Source organism: Somniosus microcephalus, chromosome 17, assembly GCF_052327205.1.
Source record: "Somniosus microcephalus isolate GS21.2 chromosome 17, FLI_Smic_1.0, whole genome shotgun sequence".
In the NCBI taxonomy this organism is placed as follows: Eukaryota; Metazoa; Chordata; class Chondrichthyes; order Squaliformes; family Somniosidae; genus Somniosus; species Somniosus microcephalus.
This window is the reverse complement of record NC_141003.1, coordinates 59,674,285-59,700,392: the sequence shown is the minus strand read 5'-3', so window position 1 is coordinate 59,700,392 and position 26,108 is coordinate 59,674,285. Positions and strand designations below refer to the sequence as shown.

The 26,108-nt window shown below is 44.7% G+C and overlaps 1 protein-coding gene across 7 annotated transcripts in view; it reads right to left on the bottom strand.

The window, feature by feature from the left end:
* Positions 1-26,108, bottom strand: part of kmt2e (lysine (K)-specific methyltransferase 2E) — a 226,048-nt gene that overhangs the window by 199,302 nt on the left and 638 nt on the right. The window lies entirely within an intron of this gene.

The window sequence follows — 26,108 nt, the reverse complement described above, 5'->3', positions numbered from 1 at the left end:
GCTCGAGTTCTGAGGTGTCAATGGCAAACTACAAATATATATGGACAATTTAAATTATAAATTATAATCTGGTACAGTCCACATACAGCTGACTGTTAAATGTAAATGATCTCAAAATATAATAGTATTTATTTCCCGAATTCAACTAAAAAAAAATCTACAAACTTGTGAAAATAACATTATAATTGTTAACCTTTGGTGTGACTCAGACTCAACTATTCAAACATTCACCTGGTCAGCCTCCCATCCTCCAAACTCTGTAAACTTCAGCCAACCCAAAACTCTGTTGCCTGTATCCTATCCCACACAATGTCCCACTTACCTATTAATTCTGTCCTTGCTGACCTACACTGGTCCCTGGTCCGCCAACATCTCCAATTGAAAATTCTCATCCTCATCTTTAAATCCCTTTATGGCCTCACTGCTCTGTATTTCCGTAGCCTCCTCCAGCTCTACAATTCCCAGAACTCTCCGTTCCTCTGATCTCGGATGTATCCATCTGTCCCTCTCTGCTCCACCATTAGTGGCCACGCCTTCACCTGCCTAGGCCGAACACTCTGAAATTCCCTCCCTAAATCTGTCTGCCTCTCCACATCCCTCTCCTCCTTTATCCCTGGTTAAAACCCACCTCTTATCAAGCTTTTGGTCACCCCATCTAATATTTACTTCTTTGGCTCAGGATCCATTTTTGTCTGATTGCGTTTTTGTGAATTTCCGTGAAACATTTTTCTATGTTAAAGGCGCTATATAAAACTTCTTTACTCAGAGGGTGGTAAGAATGTGGAACGAGCGACCACATGAAGTGGTTGAGATGAATAGCATAGCTGCATTTAAGTGGAAGCTAGATAAGTAGATGAGGGAGAAAGGAATAGAAGGATATGTTGATAGGGTGAGATGAAGTAGGGTGGGAGGAGGCTCGTGTGGAGCATAAACACCTGTTTATTATTACTAATACAAGTCATATTTGTTAGCATTAATTAGCTACAAAGTATTTTTTTAAATCTCACCCAGATTTCATATAATCCTTATTATTACCTCCTCCCCGCAGATAGTTTTGCTCATTGTGTTAGGTGTCAATGATTTGAAAATGAAAGATTTCCCACTTCATTCAAGTACTCCCAGGTCACAGATGGTTCAGATCAGATGCAGGGCAAAGTTTCCTTTACACCTGTCTAAGAAAACATCATAATCCAAACTCCATCAATCTCAGCCAGGTTCTAATCTAGATCCGAGAGATGAAAGTACAGGGTATTAACACTCTACATAACCCAATCTCAATTTCCTGTGTATATTATATGAAAGTATAAACTTATGCCAAAAGATTCTAACTACCTCTGTAATGAAATATACAATTATATTTCTAATGTATACTTCTGAAGATTACACTTTTTTGAGGGCCTTACTGCAAAGGCACAACCCCCACACCGGGGACGTACCTTCTAACGAGCGGTCAGCCTACTTCCATACTGTCACACTAAAAGGAGATACACAAGAATTATTTGGTGGAAATTCATCCATTCAAGTTCTTCTCCCCTCCAATTGCTGGAAATTGGAAACTCAAGGGAGTGGAAGAAATGAAAAATTCATCCTGACTTCATGATGTAACGGGAACAGTAGCCTAGTGTTTATGTTACTGGACTAGTAATCCAGAGGCCTGGACTAATGAGCCACGAGACGTGAGTTCAAATCCCACCACGGCAGCTGGGGAAGTTAAATTCAGTTAATTAAATAAATCTGAAATAAAAAGCTAATTTCAGTAATGGTGACCATGAAACTACTGTTTTGTCGTAAAAACCCATCTGGTTCACTAATGTCCTTTAGGGAAAGAAATCTGCCGTCCTTACCTGGTCTGGCCTATATGTGACTCCAGACCCACAGCCATGTGGTTGACTCTTAACTGCCCTCTGAAATGGCCTAGCAAGCCACTCAGTTGTAACAAACTATTACAAGAAACAATAATAAAAATTTAACCAGACGGACCACCCGGCATCGACCTCGGCACCAGCTACGGACATGGCAATGGCACACCCAGCCCAGTCGATCCTGCAAAGTCCTCCTCACCAACATCTGGGAAATTGTGTCAAAATTGGGAGAGCTGTCCCACAGACTAGTCAAGCAACAGCCTGACATAGTCATACAATGTCCCAAACTCCTACATCACCATCCCTGGGTATGTCCTGTCCCACCAGCAGGACTGACCCACCAGGGGTGGCGGCACAGTGTATACAGTCGGGAAGGAGTGGCCCTGGAAGTCCTCAACATTGACTCCGGATCCCATGAAGTCTCATAGCTTCAGGTCAAGCATGGGCAAGGAAACGTGCTGATTACCACCTACCGCCCTCCCTCAGCTGCTGAAATCAGTACTCCTCCATGTTGAACACTGTGGTAAACCACTGCTAACTCGGTACATGTCTGTGTGGTAAACCACTGTTAACTCTGTACAGGTCCGGGCATGTCTCCGCCCCTGGCTCCACCCCTAAGCCCGGGTATAAAGGTGACTCACCACCCTTCCCCCGGGAGCTCTTAGGATGGATCCACCAGCAGAGGCATGCTCCAGTTCTTAGTCAATAAAAGCCTACTTCGTATAAGTTCAACTCGTAGTCTTTGGTGTTGTTGATAGTGCATCAATTTTATTGACTAAATTTTCGACATGGAGCAAATCTTGAAGCCGGAACGTTTAGACCTGGATCCTCAAGCAGCAGATGCAGCCAATAACTTTGAACACTGGCTGAGCTGTTTCGAAGCCTTCCTGGAGGCCTCCAGCACTACCGTCACTACAGATGACGCGAAACGGCTTGTCTTGAACTCACGGGTGAGCCACCGAGTCTACTCGATCATCCGAGACGCCACAACTTACGCGGCCGCCATCGCGACGCTAAAGGAACAATACGTGAGGCCTGTTAACGAGGTCTACGCCAGACACCTCCTGGCTACCCGAAAACAGCGCCCTGGGGAATCGGGCGCCGAATATTTACTGGCACTGAGAGACCTCGGCCGGACCTGTAATTGCAAAGCGGTGACGGCCACGAAATGCACAGAAGACCTGATCCGAGACGCCTACGTAGCCGGCATCTGGTCCCACTATACTCGGCAGAGGCTGCTGGAACAGAGGGGGCTCGACCTGCAGAAGACGGTGGCCCTCCAGAACATGGACGCCTACCCCCCTGACCGGATGGCCACGTGGATGTCATGGGAGCAGCCATCTTGGGACCCGGTAAGGCCACAAGCCGCCAGCAGCCCAACTATAGCTGCAATGACCAGAGGCCAGAAATGCTACTTCTGCGGCCAGGCCAAGCACCCCAGACAGCAATGCCCAGCAAAGGACGCGACCTGCTCCAAATGCGGCAAGAAAGGCCACTACGCGAGAGTGTGCAGGGCGAAATCGACCCCCAATTCCAGCAGCGCCACGTGTGAACCGTGCAGGCCGCCATTTTGGACCCCACCAACCACGTGTGAGCCGTGCGGGCCGCCATTTTGGGCACCACCAGCCGCGGGGGAGCCGCCATCTTGGACACCATTTCGGGACCAGGCCCCCGGCGCGGGTGAATACTACAGCGACCCACCGACCTCGACGATGGCCTCCATCACCCTGGACTAATCTAGGCCCCATCAACTAGCCAGGTCCATGATGAACATAAAGGTAAATGGCCATGCCACAAATTGCCTTTTTGACTGCGGAAGCACGGAGAGCTTCATCCACCCCGACACGGTGCGACGCTACTCCCTATCGGTTATGCCCACACGCCACCAGGTCTTTATGGCCTCAAAGTCCCATACGGCGGACGTCGGCGGCTACTGTGTAGTGACTCTGACAGTGAACGGCGTGGAGTACAGAGAGTTTAAATTCCTCGTCCTGCCACAGCTCTGCGCTCCCGTACTGCTAGGATTAGACTTCCAGTGCCATCTGGAGAGTGTCACAATGGCATATGGCGGGCCCCTGCCCCCATTTACAGTCTGCAGCCGGCAGAATTTAAACACGGCGCCGCGCAAAGTATGCAGCCTGTCCACCCTGAAGGTCAAACCCCCCCCGTTGTTCGCTAACCTCGCCAAAGACTGCAAGCCAATTGCTACTAAAAGCAGGCGGTACAGTGCCGGGGATAGGAGCTTTATTAAATCAGAAGTAGAAAGACTCCTGAGGGAAGGGATTATCGAGGGCAGCACCAGCCCATGGCGAGCCCAAGTGGTGGTAGTGAAGACCGGCGAAAAACAGCGCCTGGTTATTGATTACAGCCAGACGATCAATCGATACATGCAATTAGACGCATACCCACTTCCCCGCAGATCTGACATGGTCAACCAGATAGCACAATACCGGGTATTCTCGACGATTGATCTGAAGTCGGCATACCACCAGCTCCCCATCAGGCCTGAGGACCGCCAGTACACGGCCCTCGAGGCCGACGGTCACCTCTACCACTTCCTCCGAGTCCCCTTCAGCGTCACCAACGGGGTCTCGGTCTTCCAAAGGGAGATGGACCGGATGGTTGACCAGAACGCACTGCAGGCCACCTTCCCCTATCTAGACAACGTCACCATCTGCGGCCATGACCGGCATGACCACGACGCCAACCTAGAAAAATTCCTCCGTACGGCCCAACGGCTGAATCTGACATACAACAGAGAAAAATGTATGTTCCGCACCACACGCCTCGCTATTCTTGGCTGCGTGGTGGAAAACGGAGTCATCGGCCCCGACCCCAACCGAATGCGCCCCCTCCTGGAACTACCCCTCCCCCACTGACTAAAAGCCCTGAAGAGATGCCTAGGGTTCTTCTCTTACTACGCCCAGTGGGTGCCCAACTATGCGGACAAAGCCCGGCCCCTCATCAAGTCAACCTCCTTTCCCCTGACGGCAGAGGCCCGTGCGGCCTTCACCCTCATAAAAGAGGACATTGCGAAGGCCACAATGCACGCAGTGGATGAGTCCATCCCTTTCCAAGTGGAGAGCGATGCATCCGACTTCGCCCTAGCCGCAACCCTTAACCAGGCGGGGAGACCCGTGGCCTTCTTTTCACAGACCCTCCAGGGCCCCGAAATTCGACACTCCTCAGTCGAGAAGGAGGCCCAGGCGATAGTGGAGGCTGTACGGCACTGGAGGCATTACCTGGCCGGTAAACGTTTCACCCTGCTCACTGACCAACGGTCAGTAGCATTTATGTTTAACAACAGACAAAGGGGGAAAATCAAAAATGATAAGATATTGCGGCGGAGGATCGAGTTATCCACCTACAACTACGATATCTTATACCGGCCCGGGAAACTTAATGAGCCCCCAGACGCCCTATCCCGTGGGACATGTGCCAACGCACAAGTCGATAGGCTACGGACCCTCCACAATGATCTCTGCCACCCGGGGGTCACCAGGTTCTTCCATTTTATTAAAGCTCGCAACCTGCCTTACTCCATTGAGGAGGTCAGGACCATGACCAGGAACTGCCAGGTCTGCGCCGAATGCAAACCGCATTTTTATAGGCCAGACAGGGCACACCTGATTAAAGCCACCCGCCCCTTCGAACGTCTCAGCGTCGATTTCAAGGGGCCCCTTCCCTCCTCTGACCGCAACACGTACTTCCTCAATATTATTGACGAGTACTCCCATTTCCCCTTAGCCATCCCCTGCCCGGACATGACCAGCGCCACAGTCATCAGGTGCCTCAACGACCTGTTCGCCATATTTGGCTTCCCCAATTACATCCACAGCGACAGGGGCTCGTCGTTCATGAGCGACGAGCTGCGCCAGTACCTGCTCGAGAAGGGCATAGCCACGAGCAGGACTACCAGCTACAACCCCCGGGGTAACGGACAGGTAGAGAGGGAGAACGCAACGGTGTGGAAGACCGCCATGCTCGCCCTAAAATCCAAGGGCCTCCCAATCTCCCGCTGGCAAGATGTCCTCCCCGATGCGCTCCACTCCATACGATCACTGCTCTGTACTGCCACAAACGCCACCCCTCACGAGATGATGTTCGTCTTCCCCAGGAAATCCACCTCGGGGACATCACTACCGCCATGGCTGACGTCTCCGGGACCCGTCCTGCTCAGGAAACACGTGAGGAGCCATAAGACGGACCCCCTGGTCGAAAAGGTTCACCTCCTCCACGCCAACCCACAGTACGCCTACGTGGCGTATCCTGACTGACGGGAGGACACAGTCTCAATTCGAGACCTCGCACCCTCAGGTACCACCCGAAACACCATCGATCACCATCCACTACCTCCACCGACCACCACTACCCACGACGCACCACCGGGGTGTCTACCACAAACTGACGACATGCCGGTGCCATCCCTACCCCGAGAGGACGACACGCCAGTGCTCCGTCCCACGCGAGAAGCGGCCGCGGGCAAAGAACCGCCGCAACTGGCACCACGAAGATCATTACGGCAGACAAGACCCCCGGAGAGACTTTCGTATACGAACTTATGAAACACTTCACCCCGCCGGACTCTTTTTTAAACGAGGGGTGAATGTGGTAAACCACTGCTAACTCGGTACATGTCTGTGTGGTAAACCACTGTTAACTCTGTACAGGTCCGGGCATGTCTCCACCCCTGGCTCCACCCCTAAGCCCGGGTATAAAGGTGACTCACCACCCTTCCCCCGGGAGCTCTTAGGATGGATCCACTAGCAGAGGCATGCTCCAGTTCTTAGTCAATAAAAGCCTACTTCGTATAAGTTCAACTCGTAGTCTTTGGTGCTGATGATAGTGCTTCTTCCAAGTGGTGTTTGATGCACTGAGAGTAGCAAGGGCACAGAATGTACTCTGGGTGGGGGGCATCAATGTCCATCACCAAGAGTGGCTCGGTAGCACCACTAGTGACCGAGCTGGCAGAGTCCTGAAGGACATAGCTGCCAGTCTGGACCTGCGGCAGGTGGTGAGAGAACCAACACGCGGGGAAAAACCTACTTGAGCTCATCCTCACCAATCTACCTGTCGCAGCTGCATCTGTCCATGACAGCATTGGTAGCAGTGATCACCGCAGTCATTGCGGAAGTCCCGTCTTCACACCGAGGACACCCTCCATTGTGTTGTGTGACACTACCACCATGCTAAATGGGATAGATTCAGAACAGATCTAGCAGCTCAAAACTGGGCATCCATGAGGCGCTGTGGACCATCAGCAGCAGCAGAATTGTATTCCACCACAATCTATAACCTCATGGCCCGGCATATCCCTCACTCAACCATTATCATCAAGCCAGGGGACCAACCCTGGTTCAATAAGGAATGTAGAAGAGCATGCCAGGAGCAGCACCAGGCGTACCTAAAAATGAGGTGCCAACCTGGGGAAGCTGCAACACAGAACTACATGCATGCTAAAAAGCGGAAGCAGCATGCTGTAGACAGGGCTAAGCGATCCCACAATCAACAGGTCAAAGCTCTGCAGTCCTGCCATATCCAGTTGTGAATGGTGGTGGACCATTAAACAACTAACAGGAGGAGGAGGCTCCATGAATATCCCCATCCTCAATGATGGTGGAGCCCAGCACGTGAGTGCAAACGCTTCAGCTTTGTCTTTTACAACCATCTTCAGCCAGAAGTGCCGAGTGGATGATCCATATCGGCCTCCTCCTGAGGTACCACTCCACGTGATATCAAGAAAAGGCTGAGCGCACTGGATACAGCAAAGGTTATGGGCCCCGACAACATCCCGGCTGTCGTGCTGAAGATTTGTGCTCCAGAACTAGCCGCACCTCTAGCCAAGCTGTTCCAGTACAGCTACAACACTGGCATCTATCCGACAATGTGGAAAACTGCCCAGGTATGTCCTGTCCACAAAAAGCAGGACAAATCCAATCTGGCCAATTACCGTCCCATCAGTCTACTCGCAATCTCAGCAAAGTAATGGAAGGTGTCGTTGGCAGTGCTATCAAGTGGCACTTACTCACTAATAACCTGCTGACTGATGCCCATTTGGGATCTGCCAGGACCACTCGGCTCCCGACCTCATTACAGTCTTGGTCCAAACATGGACAAAAGAGCTGAATTCCAGAGGTGAGGTGAGAGTGACTGCCCTTGACATCAAGGCAGCATTTAACCGAGTGTGGCATGAAGGAGCCCTAGTAAAACTGGTCAATGGGAATCAGGGGGAAAACACTCCACTGGCTTGAGTCATACCTAGCCTGCTCCGCCATTCAATATGATCATGGCTGATCCTCTATCTCAATACCATATTCCCGCTCTCTCCCCATGGCTTTTGTGACTAGAAATCTATCTCCTTCTTAAATATATTCAGTGACTTGGCCTCCACAGCCTTCTGTGGTAGAGAATTCCACAGGTTCACCACCCTCAGTGAAGAAATTTCTCCTCATCTCAGTCCTAAATGTCCTACCCCTCATCCTGAGACTGTGACCCCTTGTTCTAGACCCCCAGCCAGGGGAAACATCCTCCCTGCATCCAGTCTGTCTAACCCTGTCAGAATTTTATACGTTTCAATGAGATCCCCTCTCATTCTTCTAAACTCTAGTGAATACAGGCCTAGTCGACCCAATCTCTCCTCATATGACAGTCCTGCCATCCCAGGAATCAGTCTGGTGAACCTTCGCTGCACTCCCTCTATGGCAAGTATACCCTTTCTTAGGTAAGGAGACCAAAACTGCACACAGTACTCCAGGTGTGGTCTCACCAAGGCCCTGTATAACTGTAGTCAGAGATCCTTGCCCCTGTACTCCTCTTGCAATGAAGGCCAAAATACCATTTGCCTTCCTAACTGCTTGCTGCACCTGCATGTTTGCTTTCAGTGACTGGTGTACAAGGACACCCAGGTCCCTTTGTACATCAACATTTCCCAATCTATCACCATTTAAATAATACTCTGCCTTTCTGTTTTTCCTACCAAAGTGGATAACTTCACATTTATCCACGTTATACTGCATTTGCCATGTGTTTGCCCACTCACTCAACTTGTCTAAATCGTCTTGAAGCCTCTTTGCATCCTCCTCACAACTCACAATCCCACCTAGTTTCGTGGTTGTGGTGGTCAATCATCGCAGCCCCAGGACATCGCTGCAGGAGTTCCTCAGGACAGTGTCCTAGGCCCAACCATCTTCAGCTGCTTCATCAATGACCTTCCCTCCAACATAAAGTCAGAAATGGGGATGTTCGTTGATGACTGCACAGTGTTCAGTGCCATTCGCAACTCCTCAGATAATGATACAGTCCATGCCCGCATGCAACAAGACCTGGACGACATTCAGGCTTGGGCTGATAAGTGGCAGGTAACATTCACGCCACAGAAGTGCCAGGCAATGACTATCTCCAACAAGCAAGAGTCTAACCACCTCCCCTTGACATTCAACGGCATTACCATCGCCAAATCCCCCACAATCAACATCCTGGGGGGGGTCAACATTGACCAGAAACTTAACTGGACCAGCCACATAAATACTGTGGCAACAAGAGCAGGTCAGAGGCTAGGTATTCTGCAGCAAGTGTCTCACCTCCTGACTCCCTAAAGCCTTTCCACCATCTACAAGGCACAAATAAGGAGTGTGATGGAATACTCTCCACGCGCCTGGATGAGTGCAGCTCCAACAACACTCAAGAAGCTCGACACCATGCAGGACAAAGCAGCCCGCTTGACTGGCACCCCATCCACCACCTTAAACATTCACTCCCTCCACCACCAGTGTATGCGGCTGCAGTGTGTACCATCTACAAGATGCACTGCAGCAACTCGCCAAGGCTTCTTCGGCAGCACCTCCCAAACCCGTGACCTCTGCCACCTAGAAGGACAAGGGCAGCAGGCGCATGGTAACACCACCACCTCCAAGTTCCCCTTCAAGTCACACACCATCCTGACCTGGAAGTATATCGCTGTTCCTTCATCATCGCTGGGTCAAAATCCTGGAACTGCCTCCCTAACAGTACTGTGGGAGTACCTTCACCACACGGACTGCAGCGGTTCAAGACAGCTCACCAGTACCTTCTCAAGGGCAATTAAGGATGGCCAATAACTGCTGGCCTTGAACTTAAAACAATCACTATCACTAGAGAGAAACTATTAGGCAAACTAGGCAAACTAATGGGACTAAAGGTGGACAAGTCCCCATGACCCGATGGCCTGCATCCAAGAGTCTTAAAAGAGGTGGCTGCAGAGATAGTGGATGCATTGGTTGTAATCTACCAAAATTCCCTGGATTCTGGAGAGGTTCCAGCGGACTGGAAAACCGCAAATGTAACACCCCTATTCAGAAAGCAGGCAACTATCGACCAGTTAGACTAACATCTGTCATTGGGAAAATGCTGGAGTCCATCATTAAGGAAGTGGTAGCAGGACATTTATAAAATCATAATATAGTCAAGCAGAGTCAGCATGGCTTTATGAAAGGGAAATCACGTTTGACAAATTTTCTGGAATTCTCTGAGTATGTAATGAGCAGGATGGATAAAGGGGAACTAGTAGATGCCGTGTATTTGGATTTCCTGAAGGCATTCGATAAGGTGCCACATAAAAGGTTACTGCACAAGGTAAAGAGCTCACGGGGTTGGGGGTAATATATTAGCATGGATAGAGGATTGGCTAACTAACAGAAAACAGAGAGTCGGGACAAATGGGTCATTTTCTGGTTGGCAAACTGTAACTAGGGGGTGCCGCAGGAATCAGTGCTGGGGCCTCAAGTGTTTACAATCTATATTAATGACTTGGATGAAGGGACCGAATGTAATGTAGCCAAATTTGCTGCTGATACAAAGGTAGGTGGGAAAGCAAATTGTGTGGAGGACGCAAAGAATCTCCAAAGGGATATAGATAGGCTAAGTGAGTGGGCAAAAATCTGGCAGATGGAGTTTAATGTGGGAAAATGCGAGGTTATCCACTTTGGTAAGAAAAATAAAAAAGCAAATTATTATTTAAATGGGGAGAGATTACAAAATGCTGAGGTACAGAGGGATCTGGGGGTCCTTGTACATGCATCACAAAAAGTTAGCATGCAGGTACAGCAAGTAATTAGGAAGGCAAATGGAATGTTGGCCTTTATTGCAAAGGGAATGGAGTATAAAAGTAGGGAAGTTCTGTTACAACTGTACAGGGCGTTGGTGAGACCACACCTGGAGTACTACGTACAGTTTTGGTCTCCTTATTTAAGGAAGGATATACAGGAAACTTTGTGTTATCCGGAGGCTAACTGTCCGGAATGCTCGAGCCACCGGCAAAAATCAGGTGCCGTTTTCGTTAGGTCTTTTTTCTTCTCGTTGCTTTTTTCCTCAACAGTCAAGCTCTGCAAGGTCTGCTGAAGCTGTTGCTAAACTACAGAGACACTTGGACTGTTTAGAAGCTGTTGCTAAGCAACAGGGTTTGTTGACAGATACGGAGCTCAGAAGCTTCCGTATCTTCCAACATTAGCGCTGGAGTGTCCGGCAGTTTTGAGGGAACGGCAACAGCTCAGTCCCGCCGGTGCTGGATAGCACAAAGTTTCCTGTACTTGCATTGGAGGCAGTTCAGAGAAGGTTCACGAGGTTGATTCCGGAGATGAAGGGGTTGTCTTATGAAGAAAGGTTGAGCAGGTTGGGCCTATACTCATTGGAGTTTAGAAGAATGAGAGGTGATCTTATTGAAACATATAAGATTTTGAAGGGGTTTGACAGGGTAGATGCAGAGAGGATGTTTCCCCTCGTGGGGGAATCATTTCAGAATAAAGGGGCACCCTTTTAAATTGGAAATGAGGAGGAATTTCTTCTCTCAGAGGGTCGTGAATCTTTGGAATTCTCTTCACCAGAGAGCTGTGGAGGCTGGGTCATTGAATATATTTAAGGCGGAGATAGACAGATTTTGAAAGGTGTGGGAGTCAAGGGTTATGGGGAGCGGGCAGGGAAGTGGAGTTGAGGCCAAGATCAGATCAGCTATGATCTTATTGAATGGCGGAGCAGGCTCGAGGGGCCAAATGACCGACTCCTGCTCCTATGTCTTATGTTGCCAGCGACGCTCAGATCCCACGAACAAATAAAAAATAATCCCCAAATCTGCAGTGCCACTACTCCAATATATTTAACATAAACATTTACCTGGACAAGTTTGATGGTATATTCTGTCTAAGCCACAAAAATTGATTTTTTTTCAATCATCATTAATCAGTCAGATCTATTACCTCCTGTATCCAAAGGCTTCTAGTATTCACTACTGTTTTAACAATTTAAAAATGGGTTACAAGGCACTAATTCTTGACAGTGAACATGAGGTTGTAGACCCATATATATTGTCTGAACATCTTGAGGTGTTATTGCCTTAGAATATACATCTCTAGATCTGTTTCAATAACAATTGCATAGAATATTTACCACACACACATTAAGTATCAATACTGCAGACAGTAAAATAATCAATCAGACCTATAGAGAAAATGCAACTTTTGTTTTGTTGCTATGACACTTATTCATCATTACTCACACGTTGCTTGACAGAACTGACATATAATTTATGTTAACGATATCCTAGTAACGAGGATCAGAGATATGCAGCTGGAAAATTCTGTTGCGAGCAGTATCTTGTTATAACTTAATGTGCTTCACTTTAAAATGCAGATATTTTGCTATGTCTATTTGTAACATCAGTACCCCAACTATTCCTGATGCTTCAAACATATTGAGAAAATACTATTTAACAACCATAGCATTAAAGGTGTCTGCACTAGAACCAAGACAGGCACAAATCCAGGAATATTAAACTCAAGGGGCAAGCATTAGTGTGCATGCAAATGATGGAGCAAATTCACTTCCAGCCCTAATCCTCAATTGATGGCTGCTGAAGCAGACTTGGAGCTGCATGAGGGGGCTGCAAGGCAGGTTGCACTCTATGATAGATGTAATGGGACAGAACAAGGAGTCGCAGATAGAATAGGATTTAGAATACAGGGCAGGAGAAACTTGTTTTACACAGAACATTGTGAGGATGTGGAATTCACTTCCATGGTTAGTGTGGAGGCAGATACTTGTCAACATTGAAAATTAGATTGGATAGGTGGATTCAGGAAAAAACATTGGAGAGAGATGGATAGATGGATAGATTTTCATCACACAACTGCCAAATTCAATGAGAGGTCTCCACAGAAATCATAAATTGCTCTTAATGCACTTTAGGGACAAACATTGTATACATTGTCAAAAAGAAATCACTTCTTAGAAGCATTCCACAGATCTCTTCACATACAACAAATTGCTATGAAACTGTTATTTAGACAGCACAGTAACCACTTTGTGCAAAGCAGGAACCCACAAACAGCAATGAGATGAATAACTAGTTGACCTGTTTTTGGCAGAGATACTAACTAGATTCCCTGCTCTTCTTTGAATAGTGCCATAGGACCATTTACCTCTGACAAGACCTCATTTTAATGTCTCAATCAAAGGACGGCATTCCCAACATTGCAGTACTCCTTCAGTACTATACTGAAGTGTCAACCTGGATTATGTGCTCAAATCGTGAAGATTTTCATCAAATTTAAGAACTAATATCACTATGTAAAATATAGCAAATTACAGAAAGTTATTATTGAATATAACCTGCCAGTTCTGTATGTCTTTGCTCTTCCTACTTCACCCTGTCTTATACTCAAAAAGTTAACAAAAAGATGAAAAGCCACAATAAAGTAACACAAGTTATCCAAATATTATTTATTTTAAAAGTATCTGTATGATCACTAAAAATACACCGTACTCTTATTTCATATTCCTTATATTATACAAGATGACAACCTCCCCCCCCCCCCGCGCCACCAGCCCCAGGAAGAAACATTTCACAAGAAAAATTCAGACATACAATATTGTTTTATTTACTATTCACTGAATTTGACAAGAAATGTAAAATGTGAAGTAATACAATATGTCCTGAGGAAACTGTAACGAGGATGGACGATTGCTAAGAACACAAACACTTGGAGAATTTATGCTGGGTTCCCATGGGCCAGACCAGTCATCCCCAGGCTTAAAAACAGAACTAGAAATACATTGCAGGCCAGGCAGCATCTGTAAATAGAAAAGTTATGACACTTTAGGTGCCTACCCTTCACCAGAAGCGTTCTGATGAAAGAGTGCAAACCCAAAATCTCATCACTTGTCTTTTCTTTTTACTGCTGTGTATTTCCAGCATTTTCTATTTTTATTTCAGATTATCAGCTTTTGCAATTTTTCATTTTTTTCATTCCTGCACTTGATGCAGGCTACTAAAACTCTGCTTCAACAGCTAATAAAGTATTTGAATTTCTGCATATAAAGGGCAGAATTCTAGGCAATTATGCTATCTGGGAGGGAGTTCAATAGGCCAGAGCAAAAGTGTCTAATGCTTTGCTGTAGGTACTGCATACATTTTAAACTTATAAAATAACACGTGGAGGTTTAACTGCAACAGCTGTCATGTTTCTAACAAACACTGGCAGTTTTGGTGGTTTGGTACCACAACACAGTAATCCAACTGAGTAATTTTGGTGAGGAACATAACAGCTCAATTTGTTCTTGTGGTTTATAATATCACCTGAACCTCACAACTGGATTATTATACTTTGATTCAGAAAGATATATCCATTATATTTATAGATTTCAATATCTAAAAACAGTATCCAAGTACATATGTTTTCCACTATGCTAATATACTTGAATTAACATATTAACTGATAGAGAGTGCTGCTATGACATCAATAACACACAATGACTATTACATATGTAAATACTACATTTTATAATGTATAAAACAGGTTTTTTTGTCTTTATTATATTAACTCACCTGAAGTGACAAACCTTGTCTTGTGAAATCCATTCTATCCAGAGTAAGTGTTTACAAATGCAACATATCTGCCTCCTTCAGTTCTAGCACAGGGAGGTTAAGTGTTGTTTATCTAAACAGTCATCATGCTGGAAGTGCATCACCTACACACATCCAGTAGAAATTAAAATGGTGGCTTGGGTTCATTCTACAGGACACTCCTAATTCATGCAGTAGATTTGTATAAGAAAAAAATTATAATAATTAGTTTAAGTGCATATTCTACCAAACTGCTTTATTACAAGTATTAATGGTAGCTTTGTTTACTTGAAACACGTATTTTACCTGCATCTGCACATCTAAAATAAATATCTAGTTATGAATTTAATAATTATTTTGAGCATATTTATTTTGGTGCAAATACAAAGTTATTAATCATATACATTTAATTATGTGGCATTCCTCAGGTACGCTATCTGTGTATATTAAAAATATTACAGGAGACTTTGGTTTATCCGGAGGTTGTATGTCCGGAATACTCGATCTAACGGCAAAAATCAGGAGCCATTTTCTATAAGTTTTTTTAGTTCTCGTTGCTTTTTTTTCCCCCCAGTCAGGCACTGCAAGGTCTGTAGCTATAGCAACAGCTTCAGCTAGAGACGCTTGCAGCTGCAGCCGACTGTTTTGAAGCTGTTGCTAAGCAACAGGGTTTGTTGATTCACATGGAGCTTTTCAGTTCCATATCTCTCAACATTAACGCTGGTATGTCCAGCACTTTTGATGGTACGGCACCAGCTCGGTCCCGTCAGTGCCGGATATCAGAAAGTTTCCTGTACATAGGATTGCATAGGATATACGGCACAGTAACAGGCCATTCGGCCCAACCAGTCCATGCCGCCGTTTATGCTCCACACAAGCCTCCTCCCGTCTTTCCTCATCTAAATCTATCAGCATAACCCTCTATTCCCTTCTCCCTCAGTTGCTTGTCCAGCCTCCCCTTAAATACATCCATACTATTCGCTACAACCACTCCCTGTGGTAGCGAGTTCCATATTCTCACCACTCTTTGGGTAAATAAGTTTCTTCTGAATTCCCTATTGGATTTCTTGGTGACTATTTTATATTGATGGCCTCTAGTTATGCTCTTCCCCACAAGTGGACACATTCTCTCTGTATCCACTCTATTAAAACCTTTCATAATTTTAAAGACCTCTATTAGGTCACTCTCAGCTTTTTTTTCCCCCCAAGAGAAAAGAGACCCAGCCTGTTCATCCTTTCCTGCTATGTATACCCTCGCATTGCTGGTATCATCCTTGTAAATCTTCTCTGCACCCTCTCCAGTGCCTCTATATCCTTTTTATAAGACCAGAACTGTACGCAGTACTCTTAAGTGTGGTCTAACCAAGGTTCGATACAGGTTTAGCATAACTTCCCAATTCTATCCCTCTAGAAATAAATCCTAGTGCTTGGTTTGCTTTTTTTATGGCCTTGCTAACCTGTGTCGCAACTTTTAGTGATTTGTGTATTTGTACTCCGAGATCCCTTTGTTCCTCTACCCCACCTAGACTCGCACCCTCCAAGTAATAAGTGACCTCCCTATTCTTCCTACCAAACTGTAATACCTCACATTTATCGGTGTTGAACTTCATTTGCCAATTATATGCCCATTCTGCAAGTTTATTAATGTCCTCCTGTAATTTGTTGCAGTCCTCCTCAGTATTGACTATCCCCCACAATTTGGTGTCATTCGCAAATTTAGAAATTGTGTTTTTGGTTCCAAAGTCTAAATTGTTAATGTAAATTGTGAACGACAGTGGTCCCAGCACTGATCCTTGTGGAACACCACTACCCACCTTCTGCCACTGTGAACAGCTACCCTTTACCCCTACTCTCTGCTTTCTGTCTTGAAGCCAGCTCGCTATCCATTCTGCTACTTGTCCCCTGACTCTGCATTCTCTGACCTTGTTCATCAGTCTATTATAGGGAACCTTATCAAAGGCCTTTTGAAAATCTAGATAAATTGCATCTACTGCATTGCCATTGTCTACTCTGTTACCTCTTCAAAAAATTCAATGAGGTTGGTCAAGCAAGACTTTCCCTTTTGAAATCCATGCTGACTATTCCTTTATATAAAGAGAAGAAAATACTGCAGATGCTGGAAATCTGAAATAAAAACAGAAAATGCTGGAGATACTCAGCAGGTCAGGCAGCATCTGTGAAGCGAGAAACAGAGTTAACGCTTCAGGTCGATGACCTTTTGTCAGAACTAGAAAAAAGCAGGAAATGGAACAGATTTTTAAGCAAGTGTAGGGGCTGGGAAAGGGGAGAGGGGATGAAAGAACAAAAGGGAAGGTCTGTGATAGGATAGAAAGCAGGCGAGGTTAAGTGACATTAAGAGATATTCAAGACAAAAAGAGATGGTAATGGGACAGGTTAAGAAACAAAGGATGGCTCAGGATGAAGTGTAAATTGCGCTGGCAGAATGAAAGACAGCTGCCATGTGGGAGAGAAGAAGACACAAACAAAAAAAGTGTGAATAAAAAATATATATATGATAGGGGCCAAGGTTATGATCTGAAATTGTTGAACTCTATGTTGAGTCCAGAAAGCTATAAAGTGCCTAATCGAAAGATGAGGTGCTGTTCCTTATTATATGTTTGGTTTCTAGATGTTCTTCTGTTTTCTCCTTTAGTAGTGATTCAACTATTTTTCCTACTACAGATGTTAAGCTGACTGGTCTATAATTCCCTGGACATGTTCTATCCCACTTCTTGATATAGGTATTACGTTCGCTATTCGCCAGTCTTCTGGCACGTCACCTTTTTCTAACGAATTAATAAATATGTGTAGTAATGCCTCTGCTATCTCTTCCCTAGATTCTTTTAAAATGAGTGGATGCAATCCATCCGGACCAGGCGTTTTATCCTCTTTGAGTTTGATTAGTTTATTTAATAATATCCCCTCTTTTTATTTTAAATGCACTTATCTCATTACTAATCACATCATCCAATGTCATGTCCACCTGTTCGATCTCCCTGGTAACTACTGAAGCAAAATAATTATTTAATATTTCTGCCATCTCTCTATCGTTACCTGTGGTATTATCCTGTCTATCCCTTAATGGCCCGATTCCCATCCCAACCTTCCTTTTTTATTGATGGGCCTGTAAAATATTTTACTATTTTGTTTAATGTTCATTGATAATTTAATTTCAGAGTTCCTCTTTGCCTTCCTAATTGTTTTTTGACTTCTCTCCTAATCGCTTCATATTCTCCCTTATCATGCACTCCCCTGCTGTCCATGTACTTAATGTATGCCTCTTTCCTTACCCTCAATTGTTCCCTTATGGCTTTATTCAACCATGGAGTCTCATTAGTGTTTAGTTTGTTCTTTCCTTTTAGCGGAATATATTGTTCCTGCACTCTGTTGAACACTGTTTTAAATGTTTCCCATTGCTGTTCTACATCGTTGTTTGCCAATATTGTTGCCCATTTTATCTACCCAAGTTCTATTCTCAGCCCCTCAAAATCAGCATTTCTCTAATCTATTAACCTGGTTATCATCTTAAAGCGTATTATATTATGGTCACTACATAAGAACATAAGAAATAGGAGCAGGAGTAGGCCAATCGGCCCCTCGAGCCTGCTCCGCCATTCAATAAGATCATGGCTGATCTGATCCTAACCGCCAATCTACTATCACAGAACCATCTCCTGAATCTAACAGAATTAGACACACGAAATAGGAGCAGGATCAGGCTACACGGCCCCTGGGCCCGCTCCGCTACCCACAGGGCCATGACCAATCCGAACCTAGACTCATGTCCAAATTCCTGCCCGCTCCCCGTAACCCTTAATTCCCTTTACTTCTAGGAAACTGTCTATTTCTGTTTTAAATTTATGTAATGATGTAGCTTCTACAGCTTTTTGGGGCAGCATATTCCATGGACCTACCACCCTCTGAGTGAAGTAGTTCCTCCTCATCTCAGTTTTGAAAGAGCAGCCCCTTATTCTAAGACTATGCCCCCTAGTTCTAGTTTCACCCATCATCGGGAACATCCTCCCCGCATCCACCCGATCCAACCCCTTCACAATCTTACATGTTTCAATAAGATCGCCTCTCATTCTTCTGAACTCCAATGAGTAGAGTCCCAATCTACTCAACCTCTCCTCATACGTCCATCCCCTCATCCCCGGGATTAACCGAGTGAACCTTCTTTGTACTGACTCGAGAGCAAGTATGTCCTTTCTTAAGTATGGACACCAAAACTGTACGCAGTATTCCAGGTGCGGTCTCACCAATACCTTGTACAACTGAAGCAATACCTCCCTATTTTTATATTCTATCCCCCTAGCAATGAAAGCCAACATTCCATTGGCCTTCTTAATCACTTGCTGCACCTGCATACTAACCTTTTGAGTTTCGTGCACCAGGACCCCCAGATCCCTTTGTACTTCAGTACTTTCCAGTTTCTTGCCATTAAGATAATAACTTGCTCTACGATTTTTCCTGCCAAAGTGCATAACCTCACACTTTCCAGCATTGTATTCCATCTGCCAATTCTCTGCCCACTTACTTAGCCTGTCTATGTCCCCTTGCAGGTTTTTTATGTCCTCCTCACTCACTACTTTCCCTCCCATCTTAGTATCATCTGCAAACTTTGATATGTTACACTCGGTCCCCTCCTCCAAATCGTTAATATAGATTGTAAAGAGTTGGGGACCCAGCACTGACCCCTGCGGAACACCACTAGTTACTGATTGCCAGTCTGAGAATGAACCATTTATCCCAACTCTCTGCCTTCTGTTAGATAGCCAATCCTCTATCCATGCCAGAATATTACCCCCAATCCCGTGATTTTTTATCTTAAGCAATAATCTTTTGTGTGGCACCTTGTCAAATGCCTTTTGGAAGTCTATTGCCTAGATGTTACCCTACTTACTTCTCTTATCTGCTTTGGTTCATTCCCCATTACTAGATCAAATAGCAAATCCTCCATTGTTGGACTTTTTACATATTGGGTGAAAGCAGTCTTGTAGACACTGTAGGAACTCCATTCCCTTATCCCCTTTACCTACCTCTTCTGTCCAATTAATATCGGGGTAGTTGAATTCCCCCATGATTATTATTCTATTTTTTTTTAAACTAATTTCTCTAATTTGTCTGCATATTTCTTCCCCCACCTCCCTTCCACTATTAGGTGGTCTGTAGACTACGCCTATTAGTGTGATTGATCCTTTATTATCTCTAGCCATATGGATTCTATTTTTGTCTTGCTGATAGCTGCGTCACTTTTTTCTACTGCCATTATGCTAGCCCTAATAAGTACAACTACTCCACCTCCCCCATTTCCCTCTCTATCTTTTCTGAATATGTTATACCCCGCAATGTTTAATTCCCAGTCCTGATTTTTCTGTAACCATCTCTCCGTAATCCCTACTATGTTTGGTTCCTCGCAACACATGATTGCCTCCAGCTCCCCTGTTTTCTTACACTGTGTGCATTGCTATACAGACAGTTTAACTAATTTTTAATAGGATTTCCTCTCACTTTATATTAACGCATCTTTTTAGACTCTTGGGGAAAAATTTGGTTGCTGTGCGTCTCCAGTTAGCGCTAACGGGGCGCAAAGTAACTCGTGCCCGGGCACGGTGCCGCCAATGCCTCCCGCGAAATTCAGCGCGAGGTTAGCGGTGGCGCTAATCGTTAGTGCCCCGCGGCAATGATGTCATCGCCGTGCGCACCGCCCCGGATCTTCGGTAGTGCCCCATGACTTACCACTGGACGCTATGTCCGACAGGGTCAGGGGGGCCTACCTGCGGCCAGGGCGGCGCTATTTAAAGGCAAGGTGCCGGGCGGCCATTTTTGTTGCTGGCCGCCTGCCAGCACCTGCCTCCGCTGCCATCCCCGGCCTCCTTACCGGCCCCCCTGTGGAGTGCCGGCTGCGCTCCATGAGCCCGGCACGTCTCGAGTGCAGTCTCTTTTGCCGGCACTCTCGATCCCCAGGGGCCCAGCTGGGCTCTGGGTCGTACTGCGCAAGGCCCCTCACCTTTAAGAAGGGGAGGAAGGCCTGCAACACTGCGGCACGTAGCGCCGCGATATTCCCTCACAGCACCCCAAGAGGGAGGCGGGGTGCTTCCAGTAGCGCCCTGCTTCCCTCTTGGGGCGCTACCACTCAATTTCAGTTGCGGGGGTGCTAATTGTTCTGGGGCGCTAAAAGTAGTGCCCCGGCGAAGTTAACGCCACAAAGGGGGCGTGACTCAATTTTTCGCCCTGTTCTATAACTCTATTTATTCCCTTGCCATCAACGTCCTCTCTTACTTCATTCTTTCCTATGCTCTCTTTTCCTGTTTTGTTTATATTTAGGCTGGTTACGTGTCTTGTAGATCTCTCCCCCCATCTTACTAGTTTAAAGCCTTGGCCACCTCCTTATTTACCCTTTCCGCTAGGACACGAGTCCCATCTCGGTTCAGGTGGAGCCCGTCCCATCGGTACAGCTCCTTCCTGTCCCAGAACTGGTGCCAGTGTCCCATGAAAAGGAATCCCTCTTTCCCACACCAGCCCTTTAGCCACATGTTAATTCTCCTGATTTGTCTGCTTCTATGCCAATTTGCATGTGGCTCAGGCAATAATCCAGAGATTCTCGTTCTCGGCTGCAGAGGACGCTATCTATCCCCCTAATTATAGAATCCCCGATCACTACATTTCTATTCTGCTCCCATTCCCCCCCCCCCCGACAACCTTCTGAGCCACGGTGCCTTGGTCTGCATTATGGCTGTCCTCCCTGCAGTCTTTCTCTTTGTCCTCACAGGTAGCAAATACATCGTATCTGTTGGACAAGGCCAGTGTCTGCGGGACCTCCTTTTCAACCTCGCCTAAATCCCTGCTACCCGGCTCCCTAATAGTCTCACCCTCCCTTTCCTGAACCTGTGCTTTCTTCTGGGGTATGACTGTATTCTAGATAAAACTGTCCAGAAATTCCTCCCCCTCCCTTATGTTTCGGAGTGTCTCCAGCTCGATGACTCTGAGCCGGAGAGATTCGAGATGGACACATCTCCTGCAGACGTGTTTGCTCGGGACAGTCTCACTGTCGACAAACTCTCACATACTGCAGTCCAGACACACAACCTGCCCTGCCATATGTTAGTCTAGCCTTATTTTATTTATTTAATTAGTTAAAGTCTTTATTCAGCGATTATTTATAGTTATATTAATTAGTTTAACTAGTTAAACTATAAATTTAATACAGTACGTTATAGTTTCCTGGTCCTAGTTTAAAGAGAAAAAAAACGGTAATACTTACCCACTAAATCACCTACCTGCTGTCCTGTGACGTCATTCCTTGATTTTTTTTTTTGCTCTCTCTCCTGCTCCTTTAATCCCCGCTGCTCTCGCTCTGGTCTCCGCTCCTTTTATCCTCGCCGCTCTTGCTGGTCCTGTTCTCGCTGTGCTCTTGGGCCTCCACTCCTTTTATCCCCGCCGCTCTCGCTGTTCCTGCTCTCGAGCGCCGCTCCTTTTATCCCCCGCTGCTCTCGATGGTCCTGCTCTCGAGCGCCGCTCCCACTGGTCCTGCTCTCGGGTTGCCGCTCCTTTTATCCCTGCCGCTCTCGCTGGTCCCGCTCTCACTGTGCTCTCAGGTCACCGCTCCTTTTATCCCCGCTGCTCTCGCTAGTCCCGCTTTCTCTTATATCTGCCCACAGCTCCTGTCAGCCTTTTCCATTATAAATTATCAGGTTCACATTTATAATGGAAAAACTGGCATGTAAATTTGTTGACTGTAATGGCACCCTCCCACCAGTAAAGGCTCTCTAGCACATCAGCTTTGCATCTCCCAGCCTGTATTGCAGAGAAACTCCTATGCTCCAACCAAATCAACTTCTCTGCTTCCTAAATTGCTGCACATTTTTCTATTTAACTATAAATAATAAATCAGTGTTATATAAAAATAAGGATAAAATATATGATTTTTAAATGGCAACGGAATTACATTGTGCCCTTGTCCAATTAGACCCACCTTCCAAATCTGTTTCACTTGAAGACTACACTTGCCCTCGACTCCCCTTGTGCAAAGTCACAGGAGATCGACCAGTACATTTTATACAAAAATGAATAGTCTATATTTCAGTGATAATTACAAGGACTGAAGCTAAATGAACAGAAATAATTAAATCATGAAAACCAGATCTAGAAATCTCTTTTTTTTTTAAAAACAGGTTTGGAGAGACTCAAACAAATACAAATGTTATTGTTACTTTTTATTCCATTACAAGTACAAGGTAGTCAATAGCCCTGAATTTGCTGGATAAATAATGGCAAGTTCACGTTGCTCACCATTATTAGTGCATTAAAAAACAGCAATTTATGGCGAGGAAGAGATACGGCGTGTGTTTGCGCTGCTCCACCATTAGCCTCGCAAAAATGGGAGCTCACCATCCATCTCCCAATGAATTTCATAAAATTGTTGGATTTGTGCGTAAATACGAATTAAACTTGCTGCAGAAAGTTAGGGCTGCTATTTCATGACGTAAGGACCCTTTTAATGACCAGATTTATGTTTCTGCAATGTCACTCAACCTTTCTCTAATCCAATCTTTCTTTCCCTCTATTTATCTTTCTGTATCTAATTTGACACTAATTCACCTTATGTCCTTCTCCGTCGATCGCTGTTTCTTTCTCTATCCTTAAATTTAATTGGTTGAGATAGATTATTGGCCCCATTGTTCACCAAGTTCCCAGATGCCCATTGACCTCGCAATCAATTCGCACTTTTAAAAATTGAAGGATGAGGGAAACAATCCAACTCACAGCACATGCTGCGAGATGCCCCATTCCAGCAAATTATGTACCAATATATTAACTTTAAAAACCATCAAAGTGGGCTCCCCTGCTGGCCACATGAGTAACAGCAACCTCTGGTGTGGTACTGAGCCACACACACCAGGATGGTCCACGGTCAATCACTTATTAGCTCCCAAACAGAACAGCAGTTGGGATGCTACAGTTGACAGCAGCACCTTAGATCAGCAAGGAGAAAAATCAGCCAGAATTCTCACCCTGATTGCTGTCCAGTGGCCACTGTGGGAAATACCGTGTCTAGATACCGGACAGGAAATGGCTGTGATGCCCCCACTCCTCTATAGTCAGATCTTTAGACAGTCACAGTACAATCTCTTGCACTAAACAGATACAACAAGATGACAATGCACATTTGTATCATATGGGTCTTATTAAAATAATAATAAACAGATTACAATAAAAAGGACAATAAACGAAAATTCACTATTGGAAGTAGGATTTAAGGAACTCCAATTAAACCAGTTGAGAAATTGTGCACAGCTGCACTAGTCTGGTAATTTTGACACCACAAGAATCTGACAGAACTACAGTAGCAACAATTTTAATCAGCCAAAAAGTCACATATGTAAAAAGTTGCGTTGCAATTCTTAGCCAGTATTTAACACTTCCTGTCACGATATAGGTGATATATGTTAATATTTACAGCATTTCCTGCTAGTGTGTAATTTAATTATGTTTGTTCCGTCTCGAAAAATACAAGAAATGGGTTTACTATTTTATATGTCTACTGGCCTATGACCCATAAAATAATGCACTGTACCAAATCGAGTACTAGTATCACAATTTTAGTTTTACTTGGGGCAGCTACAGTTTAATAGGAAGAGGTATTAGTTTACAGTACTCCAACCCAGAAGTAATAACATTTCCATCTCCAAAACTGAAAGTACAAAATAGTCTCTACGTTGAGTCCAACTACACTAATGTAAGGTTATTAGGCCATAATCTTTTGATTGTTGTGACCCTGTGTAATCTTCACAGCTGTCACATTTTGGCCTGTTGTTAGATATATACTTCCATGTACATTCTATTAAAAGCAAAATTTTATATATAAAATTGCAAAATCCTAATTCACCAAAAATATACTTATATTTTGGTGCAAACAGCAGTATAGATGTCTCAGTGTTTTCATGATTAACCCTGTGCGACCACTGACGAATCATGTTTTTGGGCCGTTAAAACTTATTTATGCATGGCAGGAAATCAACATAACCAGACATACACTATTTCAAGTTACAAGAGTTAATAAATCGTCAAACATTATATTACAATAGAACTGGGTATTGCATTTTCATCTGTGCTAATTATTATTATGTTCAATGTATTGTGTCACTTAAGCACCTGTAAACATTAGGCCACCTTACTTTCTACATTAAAGTAACCAGTGAACATTCACCTTTAATACAATACGCAAGATTAATTAGAATGTATGATAGACCTAAAATTCGTACCAGAAAATGTAGAATTCAGCTTCCGAATGGCACTGTGGAATATATTTCTCGAAACCTTAATAATTTTCTTTAAAAGATTTATGCATATCCTAGAAATAAATGCCAATCTAGAACAATGCATGATAAACCTAAAAGATTTTTTTGCAATCCGCTTCCAATACTGCAATAACTTGAGGTAGACAAAACGAGCGCCGCATGGGGTGTGGAGAACCCAAGTCGATTAGATTTACTATAATACCAAATGTCCGCCATTTTTCCTGACAGCGCAAAGGACAAAAGAGTAGCTTCAGACACTTTAAAGGTATATACGTTTGTAACAGCCAATTTCTTAATGCACTTTTCGAGACGATTTACAAATGTTACTTATTTATTAAACATAAACTGTTTCGAGTATGAATGAAACGACAACCGAATCGATTTTTCTTTAATGACCAGCCCCGTCACTTGTCATGAATATAATTCTCAATAAATCATACAGAAAGTTGGAAAGTAAAATATTCTTTATTTTACTATCATACTTCCTTAATATTAATATATAAAAAAGCTCCCCTTGCCCACTTCCAAAAAGGACGAGTGATATTTTGGGATCTCACACAGGAGCCTATTTAGAACTAAAAATATCTACATAGAAACTTAGATATGAATTAAAATCAGTTGTACAATGGAAAGTTTCTTCTCCAATCCCAATCCAATTAAATCCCAAAGATAAACAAGTCCACCCTCCCCCAAGATGTTTTGGTTCCACGTTTGCAGTGGTCCACCTTCCCCTCTTGAATTCGAAGTACGTTATCCGTTACCTGTGGTACAGAACTATTAAATGTAATTATTTTACGGAATTCGTATCTACAAAAGTAGAATTACATTTAAAAAGTTAACTATAACTAAAATGTAGACATATTTACAGAAGAATCCTTCAGAAAAAGGACTAAAATGTATGAAATACTTTGGCATTAACGTCGCATTCTATATCTAAACATTACCCGTTGCTAGGTACTCTATCATAATCAGAGAGATGACAGTATGTGCTAAACAGAGACTATATGGCAGGCACGTTTCTTTTCACTTTGAGAACTAAAATGGAGTAAAACGGAAATGTTTATTTATGAAAGT